The sequence below is a fragment of the Megalobrama amblycephala genome, linkage group LG16 (assembly GCF_018812025.1).
Source record: "Megalobrama amblycephala isolate DHTTF-2021 linkage group LG16, ASM1881202v1, whole genome shotgun sequence".
NCBI lineage: Eukaryota > Metazoa > Chordata > Actinopteri > Cypriniformes > Xenocyprididae > Megalobrama > Megalobrama amblycephala.
The window spans coordinates 15,298,332-15,310,055 of NC_063059.1; the positions used below are offsets into that span (position 1 = coordinate 15,298,332).

Sequence of the window (11,724 nt, forward strand, 5' to 3'; positions counted from 1 at the left end):
TTTCTTGTTTGAATAACTGTTTAACAAACGGAGGACATTTTTGAAAAATGTAATATTCACAATAAAATATGTTTTGACAAATTAGATCACTCTAATTTTTTACCTAAGTCCACAAATACTGTGTTATTGTTTGTGATGTACACGTGATTCAAATGCTTTATAGACAATCAATGAGGTCAGACTGGACCGATTTTGGACCTTTTTAGGACCTTTGTCAAGTTCAGATTGTAAACTTCAAGACATTAAAACTCAAGACATTATTGCCTTTCATGATGTTACACCATGACGTCAAAGACTTCAGGTCAACTTCATTTAGGAAGTATTTTTCAACCATGACGGGACGTGTCGGAATGACGTCTTTTCAATGGTAATTAAATGCCCAAATGTTTGCTGGGACTAGAGTTTGGTCCTGTTTATTAACCGCTAGAGCGCCAAAAGTTACGGACTGCAGCTTTAATAAGTACTTCTCAATCTTTGCATGTATAGAAGGTTCCCATTCTCATCATTTACATACTAAACACAGGCCAACGGTACATTCTAGACCACAATAAATAATAAATCATTTTATAATAAAATGATATACATAAGAAACACTTACATATCCATAACCAAGTGAACCCGTCAACGGCAATTTTTTCTTCCAAATTAAATTCACACCAGTAAAGCCCGATGTCTTCAGCAGTTGCTTTTAAGAGGGTGATGTTAAGGTTGGGAAGGGCTCCACTTACACTGATTTTGGGTTCATTCATTGTTTTATAGGTAAGATGGTTTGGTCTGTAGAAGTAGAAGATTTCCTGTTGTTTACTTGCTGCTGCTTGTTTGTACATGTACACTCCATCCTGAGGTGTTTTATCAGTAGAGCACTCGATGAAGATATCACGCCCTACGATTATAGTAGCTGTTTTAAGAAAGGCAAATATTGAGTCTTTTTTTTTCTTTAAAGGTGCCCTAGAACCATTTTTCACAAGATGTAATATTTGTCTAAGGTGTCTCCTGAATGTGTCTGTGAAGTTTCAGCTCAAAATACCCCATAGATTTTTTTATTTTTTTTATTCATCTTTTTACCTGTGTATTTTGGGGCATCATTATAAATGAGCCGATTCAGGCTGCGGCCCCTTTAAATGCTCTTGGCCCCGAGCTCGCGACTGCCTTAAACACTGCATAAACAAAGTTCACACAGCTAATATAACCCTCAAAAAGGATCTTCACAAAGTGTTCGTCATGCAGCATATCAGATCATGTGAGTATAGTATTTATTTGGATGTTTACATTTGATTCTGAATGAGTTTGATGGTGCTCCGTGGCTAAAGCTAACATTACACACTGTTGGAGAGATTTATAAAGAATGAAGTTGTGTTTATGAATTATACAGACTGCATGTGTTTAAAAATGAAAATAGTGACGACTCTCTTGTCTCAGAATACAGTAATAAACAATAGTAACTTTAATCACATTTAACAGTACATTAGCAACATGCTAACGAAACATTTAGAAAGACAATTTACAAATATCACTAAAAATATCATGTAATCATGGATCATGTCAGTTATTATTGCTCCATCTGCCCTTGTCTAATGCCTTGATCATGGGCTGGCATATGAAAATATTGGGGGCGTACATATTAATGATCCCGACTGTTACGTAACAGTTGGTGTTATGTTGAGATTCGCCTGTTTTCCGGAGGTCTTTTGCACAAATGAGATTTACATAAGAAGGAGGAAACAAGCTGCGCAGAGCCGTTGAAAAACAGAGTTGCGACACTTCCATAGGCTTCCAGAGGAACCATGCATGTGTAACCCCTCTACCCAGGTACTACTCGCCCCGCCCTGTGCGGGCTTCGAACCCAGGTCTCTGATGTGGGAGTCGGACGCTCTAACGAGGAGGCTAAAGGCTGCAACCTCTAGCGTCAGTCGCTAGAGCATCTCTTGAGATCAGAGGAGTGAGGTTTACTCGCACAGCAACTACTAGCTGGCCTCCGTTACACATGAGTGCGGAAGTAATGCTCGTGGAGCATTTGCAAACACTGATAGTTCATATATGCCAGATATCAACTTAGCTTAGGATTATTTTAAAAAGGTTTTTCTAACAATATTTGATAAGCATGCTCCACTTAATAAGTGGCAAAGACAATCCTTGTTTTTTTTTTTTTTGTTTTTTTTTTTTTTGCTTTGCTCTTTTTTTCTGTGCGTATATTCTGCTCTGCATAAGTCAGTGTTCCACCAGTAGAGCCGCCCATGCAGCTGCTCATAACAACAGTTCAGTGCATTTTTCCTCCATCCCTTGGCAACTTTGTGGAATCTTTGTTTGTGAGACTTGTAGTTAATTTGCAAGTAGGTCAAGGGAGCTAGTTCCGTGTGGTCAAGACCACAGATGTGACTAAACTGCCCAAGACCACCACCAGAGCTCCAAGCAAAAACTTGCAAGAAATTCCCTGTAACAGAGTAAGAAACGGGATCAAACGATGCAGGCACTTGGATGCCAGCTCTGGCACATTTTGAAATGATTTTTTTCTTGCTCTGGTGAGAGTTAGCTGCTCATGGTAAGTTTTAAACACATAAACCTGGTTATTGTATTCTTAATGTAGATCAATATAATGTTTGACCTTGATTTTATCGGTTGGGAGGATCTGGTCTGTGATATCACTTTATTGAATTTTTTTATGTCTTGCTACTTTAACACCATTCAGATTTCATATCCATTTGGAATGGGTCTGAACATTTTCCTTAGAATATACCTAATTTTAATGCATACACATAATTACAATGAAAATTCATTATCACAGACCATACACTTAAGAGACTGCTAACAGACTGAAATATATAACACCACATGTATTACCACGTTTTCGATCCCATGCCATCTCTGACTTTATGACCCTAATTTGAATTTTGCAATGAGTTCCCCTTCTGAGGAAATGTTTTCTTTTTGTCCTGCCATCCAGACAGGGTGTCATTATAGCAATATTTTAGTTTTGTCTAGACAAAGCTCACTCTTCACCATGAGCACTCTGGGTCAAAAAGCACAGTGTGAGGGGACCTGAGATCACTCACAAAATCACTCAGGCCCAGATACAGTCTGGATTTTCTTTGCTTCAATAATATAATATAATATAATATAATTAGGGCTGTCAATCGATTAAAAATTTTAATCTAATTAATTACATACTCTGTGATTAATTAATCTACATTAATTGCATACATAATTTTTGCTGTGAAAGTATTAAATGCATTTTTGTTATTAATAAAATCCTGGGTCAAAAATGGTCTTCGGTGGTGACAGACATGGTCATCCACACAAACAGTAAAAAGTGCCCTACCCACGTGATCTGCGAGCCCGATACTGACAATAAAGTACCCGTCACTCTCACTTTAATTCTTTCTTGCCCTCTTTGCAAAAAAAAAAAAAAAAAGGGATTTTATAGCTTTGTAAGAGAAGATGCTTTTTTGCTAAACCTAAAAAAGTATTAAAATGTAGCATTTTATATTAACTGATAATATAATTTTCTACCATATACAATTGAATGCACCAGCTAACAACACCTCACTCCAGTCTAAACTAACTGATTTTATAGGTAGGCCTAATTTACTACACATTGTCATTTAAATAACCTGAAAATATTGTGGATTATTAAGGCTAATTTTACTAACCACTCTTGCTAAATGGGGTAATCACACTTATGTTCTCATTTCAGAGTTGTTCGAGTAAATGATTCATTATAGACCCTGTGGACAGATCAGTTGTTGTCATGATTCATTAAAATGAATCGGTTCAAATGAGTCATTAGTTCGCAAATCGGACATTAGCAGACGTTGACACGTTGCGTGCGAATCGTGACTGTTAGGCTATAAGGATATCTCAAAATATTTGTCAACACAGAAAACACTTCACCACTGGATAGGATTTTCTTTTTGTTTACTGAAAGTGTGGTTTATGTCAGCTGCACGTGCAGGGCGCCTGTCAGAGAAGTTGAGGTGACGTTCTTTTGAGCACTATTCACACCCAGCAGTTATTCAGGAAAAACATTCTCCGAATGCGCCTCATGAAACATGGATTCGGTCTTACGAACTTTTAGCATTGTGTCAGTTGATTTAGATTATTATGTGTGAGGTAGAGAGAGTGCAAAGACGGTGCTTACTTTGAAGACAAAGAGAGCTCGCGCGCACGAGGGAGGAGCTCTGCTCGTTCTGTCCGTCAGCGCAGCAGTCGTCTCCCTCCTTCATTTTACAGTCGAATGGTGGCTAGAACGGCTCCAGGTTCAAAGGTCAATACGGAGTGGATTAATCTGCGTTATTTTTTTTTAATGCGTTATTTTTTCTCAGATTAATTAATTGAAATTAACGCGTTATTTTGACAGCCCTAAATAAATATAATATAATATAATATAATATAATATAATATAATATAATATAATATAATATATATATATATATATATAATATATATAATAATATACAAACCCCATTCCAAAAAGGTTGGGACACTGTACAAATTGTGAATAAAAAAGGAATGCAATAATTTACAAATCTCATAAACTTATTCTATATTCTAATATTGCATTCACAATAGAATATAGATAACATATCAAATGTTAAAAGTGAGACATTTTGAAATGTCATGCCAAATATTGGCTCATTACGGACTTCATGAGAGCTACACATTCTAAAAAAGTTGGGACAGGTAGCAATAAGAGGCCAGAAAAGTTAAATGTACATATAAGGAACAGCTCAAGGACCAGTTTGCAACTTATTAGGTCAATTGGCAACATGATTGGGTATAAAAAGAGCCTCTCAGAGTGGCAGTGTCTCTCAGAAGTCAAGATGGGCAGAGGATCACCAATTCCCCCAATGCTGCAGCGAAAAATAGTGGAGCAATATCAGAAAGGAGTTTCTCAGAGAAAAATTGCAAAGAGTTTGAAGTTATCATCATCTACAGTGCATAATATCATCCAAAGATTCAGAGAATCTGGAACAATCTCTGTGCGTAAGGGTCAAGGCCGGAAAACCATACTGGATACCCGTGATCTTCGGCCCTTAGACGGCACTACATCACATACAGGAATGCTACTGTAATGGAAATCACAACATGGGCTCAGGAATACTTCCAGAAAACATTGTCGTGAACACAATCCACCGTGTCATTTGCCGTTGCCGGCTAAAATTCTATAGGTCAAAAAAGAAGCCATATCTAAACATCATGCAACCCCATACCATCAGAGATGCAGGCTTCTGAACTGAGCGCTGAAAACAACTTGGGTTGTCCTTGTCCTCTTTAGTCCGGATGACGATCCAGAAGCGCAGGCGTTTTCTCTGGGCCAAGGCTCATTTAAAATAGACTGTGGCAAAGTGGAAATTTTCTGTGGTCACACTGTGGTCAGACGAAGTTCTTTTTGGAAAACTGGGATGCCATGGTATATCCAAGTTCTAGAACAACATATGCTCCCATCCAGACGTCGTCTCTTTCAGGGAAGACCTTGCATTTTCCAACATGACAATGCCAGACCACATACTGCATCAATTACAACATCATGGCTGCGTAGAAGAAGGATCCGGGTACTGAAATGGCCAGCCTGCAGTCCAGATCTTTCACCCATAGAAAACATTTGGCGCATCATAAAGAGGAAGATGCGACAAAGAAGACCTAAGACAGTTGAACAACTAGAAGCCTGTATTAGACAAGAATTGGACAACATTCCTATTCCTAAACTTGAGCAGCTTGTCTCCTCAGTCCCCAGACGTTTGCAGACTGTTATAAAAAGAAGAGGGGATGCCACACAGTGGTAAACATGGCCTTGTCCCAACTTTTTTGAGATGTGTTGATGCCATGAAATTTAAAATCAACTTATTTTTCCTTTAAAATGATACATTTTCTCAGTTTAAACATTTGAAATGTCATCTATGTTGTATTCTGAATAAAATATTGAAATTTGAAACTTCCACATCATTGCATTCTGTTTTTATTCAAAATTCGTACAGTGTCCCAACTTTTTTGGAATCAGGTTTGTACTACAAATGTACTACAAGTATTAACATAGTAAAGTACTAGTATACATAGCATTAATTTGTAGTACAGATGCAGTACAACTGAGAAACATGGTTGTGAACTAGTTGTGCACTTAAAGTTTACTACTGTTACACTTATAGTATAATTGAACATATGCTTTTTATATAATAAATCAGGCCAATTTAGTCCTAAGCAGGATATTTACAAGTTTACTACTAGTACATTGATATTATACTTACTACATTAAAAAAAAAAAATACTTAAAAATATACTACACATGTCATGTATTTGATCATTTTTGCTAAACTCAATCCTGGTACTTTCAGCCCTGTTACTCATATGAAAAATAACACGAGTGAGTAAAGTGAATGTGTAGAGTCCTCTATTTTGTTGATTTAATAGTGTGAATATTGTTGATATAATACTATTCACCTGTATCATGAGTTTCACAGTTCAAATTACTTAAATCTTAGATTTTTAGAATTATTTTTACAGTGTGAATACTATGCTTGCATGGAGCTATTCAACCACAACATGACTTCATCTTTCTGTCTTTTTCTTTCTTATCTTTTATAGAAGATGGAAAAAACCTATACTATGCAGTTGCCAGAAACACCCACCCATGGCATGTTGCAAGGCAAGGAGTGATATAATATGCTTTTTGATATAAAAACTTAGAGTTTTTGTCCTAAAAACAAGAAAATAATTTTTACTTGTCAAGAAAATGCTTCTTGATCTAAGAATTTTTAGATATTTGGACTGGAAACAAGACAAAAAGTAAGAACAGCATTTTTTTGCAGTGCAAACGCCTCAAAATTGATAAAAGTAAACAATATTACACAGATATTGATATTTAATCAAGTATTTGATATTTAAATTTTATTAGATGATTTGTTAACTGCAAATGATAAATTTTACTTTCAGTAAAAACATTTACAATAGGTTTGTAAAAGGTGTTTTTATGCATGTTTGGTCTGAGTTTTTGTTGCATTTACACTGTTCTGACCAGCAGGGGTGTGATGATTCGAACGCTTCCAAACAATGAATCAATTTGTGAAGCAATTGGTTCAGTTGATTCAAAGCTTTAAAAAGCTTCATTTCTCCCATTAAGAGGAGAGAGAGCACATTATAAAGGGAGCAGAGAACATGAAATGTTTTTTACAGTGATGTTTTCATTTATTCCAGAGTCAAGACTTTCTTACAATATTAAGATGGTTCATATCCATCCAAAACTTCTGTAACTAAAATAATAAATGAAGTATAGCAGTTTTAGAAGTTATGAATTGCTCTTCATTAGTTAATGATTAGTTCATATCTAGTTCATATCAAGTCTAAACCAATAACTGTGCTCTTGTAACCCGGCTGTGACAGAAGGTGAAGTGTGTTAAAGTCATCAGTTTATCAAAGTGGATTTCTGAACTAACCAGAATAAAGTTATGTGAATTATTACGAACATGAATGAATCATTTCACTATTAGTTTATCTTTGCTGCTGTTCATCCTCACTTTACAAGCTCATGAATCACCATATTTGTGACAAACATCTCAGGCAAGGAGACATATTAAACAATTAGAGAGGTTTAATTAAGAAAATTAGTAGAAATCATTCAAAATGAAAAAGATGCTAAAAACAGGAATGAAAAGATAAGATATGAGAATCAGCAAATCATCTTCATCACACAGAACAGAGAGAGGATTTTACAAACAGTCTGTCCATTACTGGATTTAATATCATATTTAAAGCAGTTTATATATGAAGCACAAGAAAATGACATTCAACACTGTAGGAAAATATCCATCAAACCATATAAATGAACATAAATCTGGCCTTTTATTGGTAAACGATATTTGAATCTAAACTTGATGGTGTCACTATTTCTTCAGGGAGTTTTCTCTATTTCCTCTGGGTGCTGCGAGTCCTTCCTCCCTGCAAAATAAAAGCATCGACTGACCTCTCGTATGTGTTTTTACCATGATTGATCCAGATCAGATGAGTGTGAATCATCAGATTGTGTGAAGCTCAAACTCACCAGCTCTTCTTGCACAGACGATCTGAAGAAGAATCACAGTAGGAGCAGCAAACACTGCCATCTCAACAATAATCACAATCACTGCAGGAAACACGTGTGGAAGAAGAAGAAGAAGAAGAAGAGAAACTGGACATGACTGAAGTTTATGAACAGTTATTGATGAAGCATTTACAGACTGACTGATAGTTTAATGGTGTAAAGCTGTCAGTAGAAATGAACGTGTCGTACCTCTGAATAATGATCCAGCAGTCACACTGACTTCAGTTTCTGATGCTGTGTCAGCTGGACCTGTGGATCACGTCTGTTAGTTCACTTCAACACATCATGACACATATAAGTGAAGTGAGAGACTGATGATGTGTGACAGTGATCATGTGATCATGAACCTTGTGTAGGAGCTGCTGCTGTAGTTTGGCTTGATTTCTTCTCAGAGTTTGAGCTGCTGACTGGAATCAGAAGATGAATGTTCAGATGTTCATCTGTAGGACATTAACATCATATTTTACAGTAGTAATAGTTGTTTCTCACCTGAATACTTGACAGTGTATCTGACTGAGGTCTGGAGTTGATTTCTGCGAGTAAGCTGACATCTCCACTCTCTGTTGTCATCTTCATTCAGGAGTGTTGTAGTCAGAGTGATGATACAGTGATCTGATGAGAATAATATCTGATATCTGGAGTCTGTCTTCAGATCAACACCAGCCTGATTCACCCACAACAGATGAAGTCCCTCAGAACGAACCCAATCATCACAGGATAATCTAGAATACAACTGACAGGAGAGAGTCACAGAGCGACCTGGACTGATCTCAGTCTGTGAGGATGATGATGATGATGGAGGCACTGAAACTAAGACACAAGACACAATAAAGGAAAGTTTAAAGAGAAAATACTCTTTTTAAATTGACCACATAATCATAAACTCACCATGAAGAACATGCAGATAAACACGTTCATCAGGTCCTTGTTGTTGTTTATTCACATATTGTCTGCAGGTGTAAAATCCATAATCTGTTTCTGTGATGTTCTTGATGTTCAGAGAGCAGTCAGACCCCAGACTCAGTCTCTCATGTCTCTCTATGTCTTTCTTCTTTATCCCTCCAGTAATCAGTTCAACTCCTGCTGAATGTCTGAAACTGTAATAGTTCCATACAGTTGATGTACAGTCAGAAAGAGCATTATTACAGGGCAGATGGACATTTTCACCAGAACTGATGAACACATGAGGATCATCCACTCCACTGGACCCTGAAACAAAAGTACATCTAACTGATCATAATGCTATATATTAATAAATGAAGGTAAAACATACCAACATATAAAGCAGAAGATCCAAATCATAGTCTTTTTCCCTCATTAACACAATCATCAGACTCTCCAGAATAAAGTGTTTTTCTTGAAATCTCTGAATATGAAGATAATTGTTGATCATCAGATGTTTGAGTGACTCTATGTCCAGTATCAGGAATAATACAGTATGATCTGTATGTATCAATACACAACTCTGAGATCACAGCGTGAATGTGTGCAAGAATAAACTGAGCATGTTCAAATCAACTCTTTCCAGACTAATTCCACTAAATGTCTTTAGAGAAAATCCAGATTTCTTTACCTGTGAGAAGTGAAGAGAGAATGATCAGTCCCAGCAGACACAGATCACACTGATCAGCCATTTTCTGTTTCTGTCAGTCTTTCTCTTCATTATATAGTTATATAGTTACAGTTCTTCCTCTAAACACTGTCAGCTCCTCCTGTGTGTCTGAACTTCCTCTAGTCTGACCGACTAAAGTGTTGAAATCCTGCTAGAGTTGATATATGTATATTTATATATAGTGACACTGTACCAGTGCATGATGGAGAAGTGCTGCTTGTCTTTTTCATTAATGCTCAAATGTAATTTACAACACATTTAAACTGTAATAGGAATGTCCCTCAAGAGCATCTGATGGTGATGTGCCCTAACCATAACCATAACTATAACCATAACTATAACTATAACTATAACCATAACCATAACCATAACTATAACCATAACCATAACTATAACTATAACTATAACCATAACCATAACTATAACTATAACCATAACCACAACTATAACCATAACTATAACTATAACCATAACCATAACCATAACCACAACTATAACCATAACCATAACTATAACTATAACCATAACCATAACTATAACTATAACCATAACTATAACCATAACCATAACTATAACCATAACCATAACCATAACTATAACCATAACCATAACAATAACCATAACCATAACCACTAACATTAGAGAGATCAGGCTTTGACAGGACAGCGGTTGTGAAGCTTGTTCTTCAGTGTGATAAAGTTCATATTGTAAACCACACTGGCTCAACACACATCTGATCTGAACTCAGTCTATAAGGATGTACTTTTGCACACGAGAACATTTACTGTTAGTTTCATTTCTTTATTTTTAAATTTCCTGCATGCAGTTAAATTATAGAAATAAAATCATCAAATTATTAGTGCTCAAACAAACTCTTTATTAAAAGTCACTGGACTACATAACGACGTGTTCATCCAAACACCATCCTCAGTTGTAAAAACACAGGAAGTGAAGGACCTGCTGCAGTCACATGACCAGCACACAAATAGAAGTCACATGACTTAGGTTAACCACATAGTAGATGGTGTTCCTCTGCTCATGGTAGAGCCTCTTCTCCTCCCGCGGTGGAGCACACTGACCCGTCCACACAGCGCCGTGGCATCGTTTCTAAGACAGCGTTATATACGTGAGTCACATGATGTCTCAAACCCCTCCTCTATTCAATGAGGGACGCTCCACCCTCACATGAATGGCACATGCATCTCGTTAGTTTTCTCTGTCCACAATCCTCACCTCATGGATGTGAAAGCTGTGTTTCTTTTGGTGTAAGTGATGTAAACTGCTGAGTCCTGCCCTGAAGAGCTCGTCACTCCAGTAAAAGAGTGTGAATGCATGGTCTAGCTCAGGGGTGTCCATCCTGCTCCTGGAGGGCCACCATCCTGCAGAGTTCAGATCCAACCCCAGTTAAACACTCCTGAACCAGCGAATCAAGGTCTACTAGGCATACTGGAAACTTCCAGTCAGGTGTGTTGAGGCAAGTTAGAGCTAAACTTTCAGGACCGAGTTTAGACACCCCTGGTCTAGAGTGTCCGTACATGTATTTCAGAGTAGGCTACTTTCCAGTGTTGATGTTTGTTGAGTGTCCAGCAGATGGTGCCTCAATTCAAACTGATGAAGTGAAACAGGTGAGACCGTTCAGTCATACAGAGGCTTCATCAGTCTGATCCCGTGAAAGTTATTACACCTGTAAAGCATCTGGGTGGTTATATTACTGAGTACTTTAACTAGTACTCTAACTTTTACTAGTACTCTAGAATCGAACATGGTAACACAGAAAAGGTGATGTCTACCCCTATGTTTTGATGGCTGAGGATTACGATGATACCATATAAAATCAAACTGTGCAGGTGAGTAGTTAATGGAGAATTCAGTGACATGAGAAGGAAATCCCAGTATCTGAGAACCTAGGCTAGACTTTATAATATGTCTGTCACATGCATGTGGTGTAGAGATTCAAAAGCTTAATGCTTAGTGTGAGTATATTCAATATGACCTCAGCAACAAGCTTAAAAAGAATGCCAGACACAAAGATTTACTTCAAAAA

At 37.0% G+C, this 11,724-nt stretch overlaps 1 pseudogene; it reads right to left on the reverse strand.

The window, feature by feature from the left end:
* Positions 1-7,906: 7,906 nt before the first annotated feature.
* Positions 7,907-9,985, reverse strand: LOC125249291 (annotated as a pseudogene).
* Between the last annotated feature and the right edge of the window lie 1,739 nt (positions 9,986-11,724).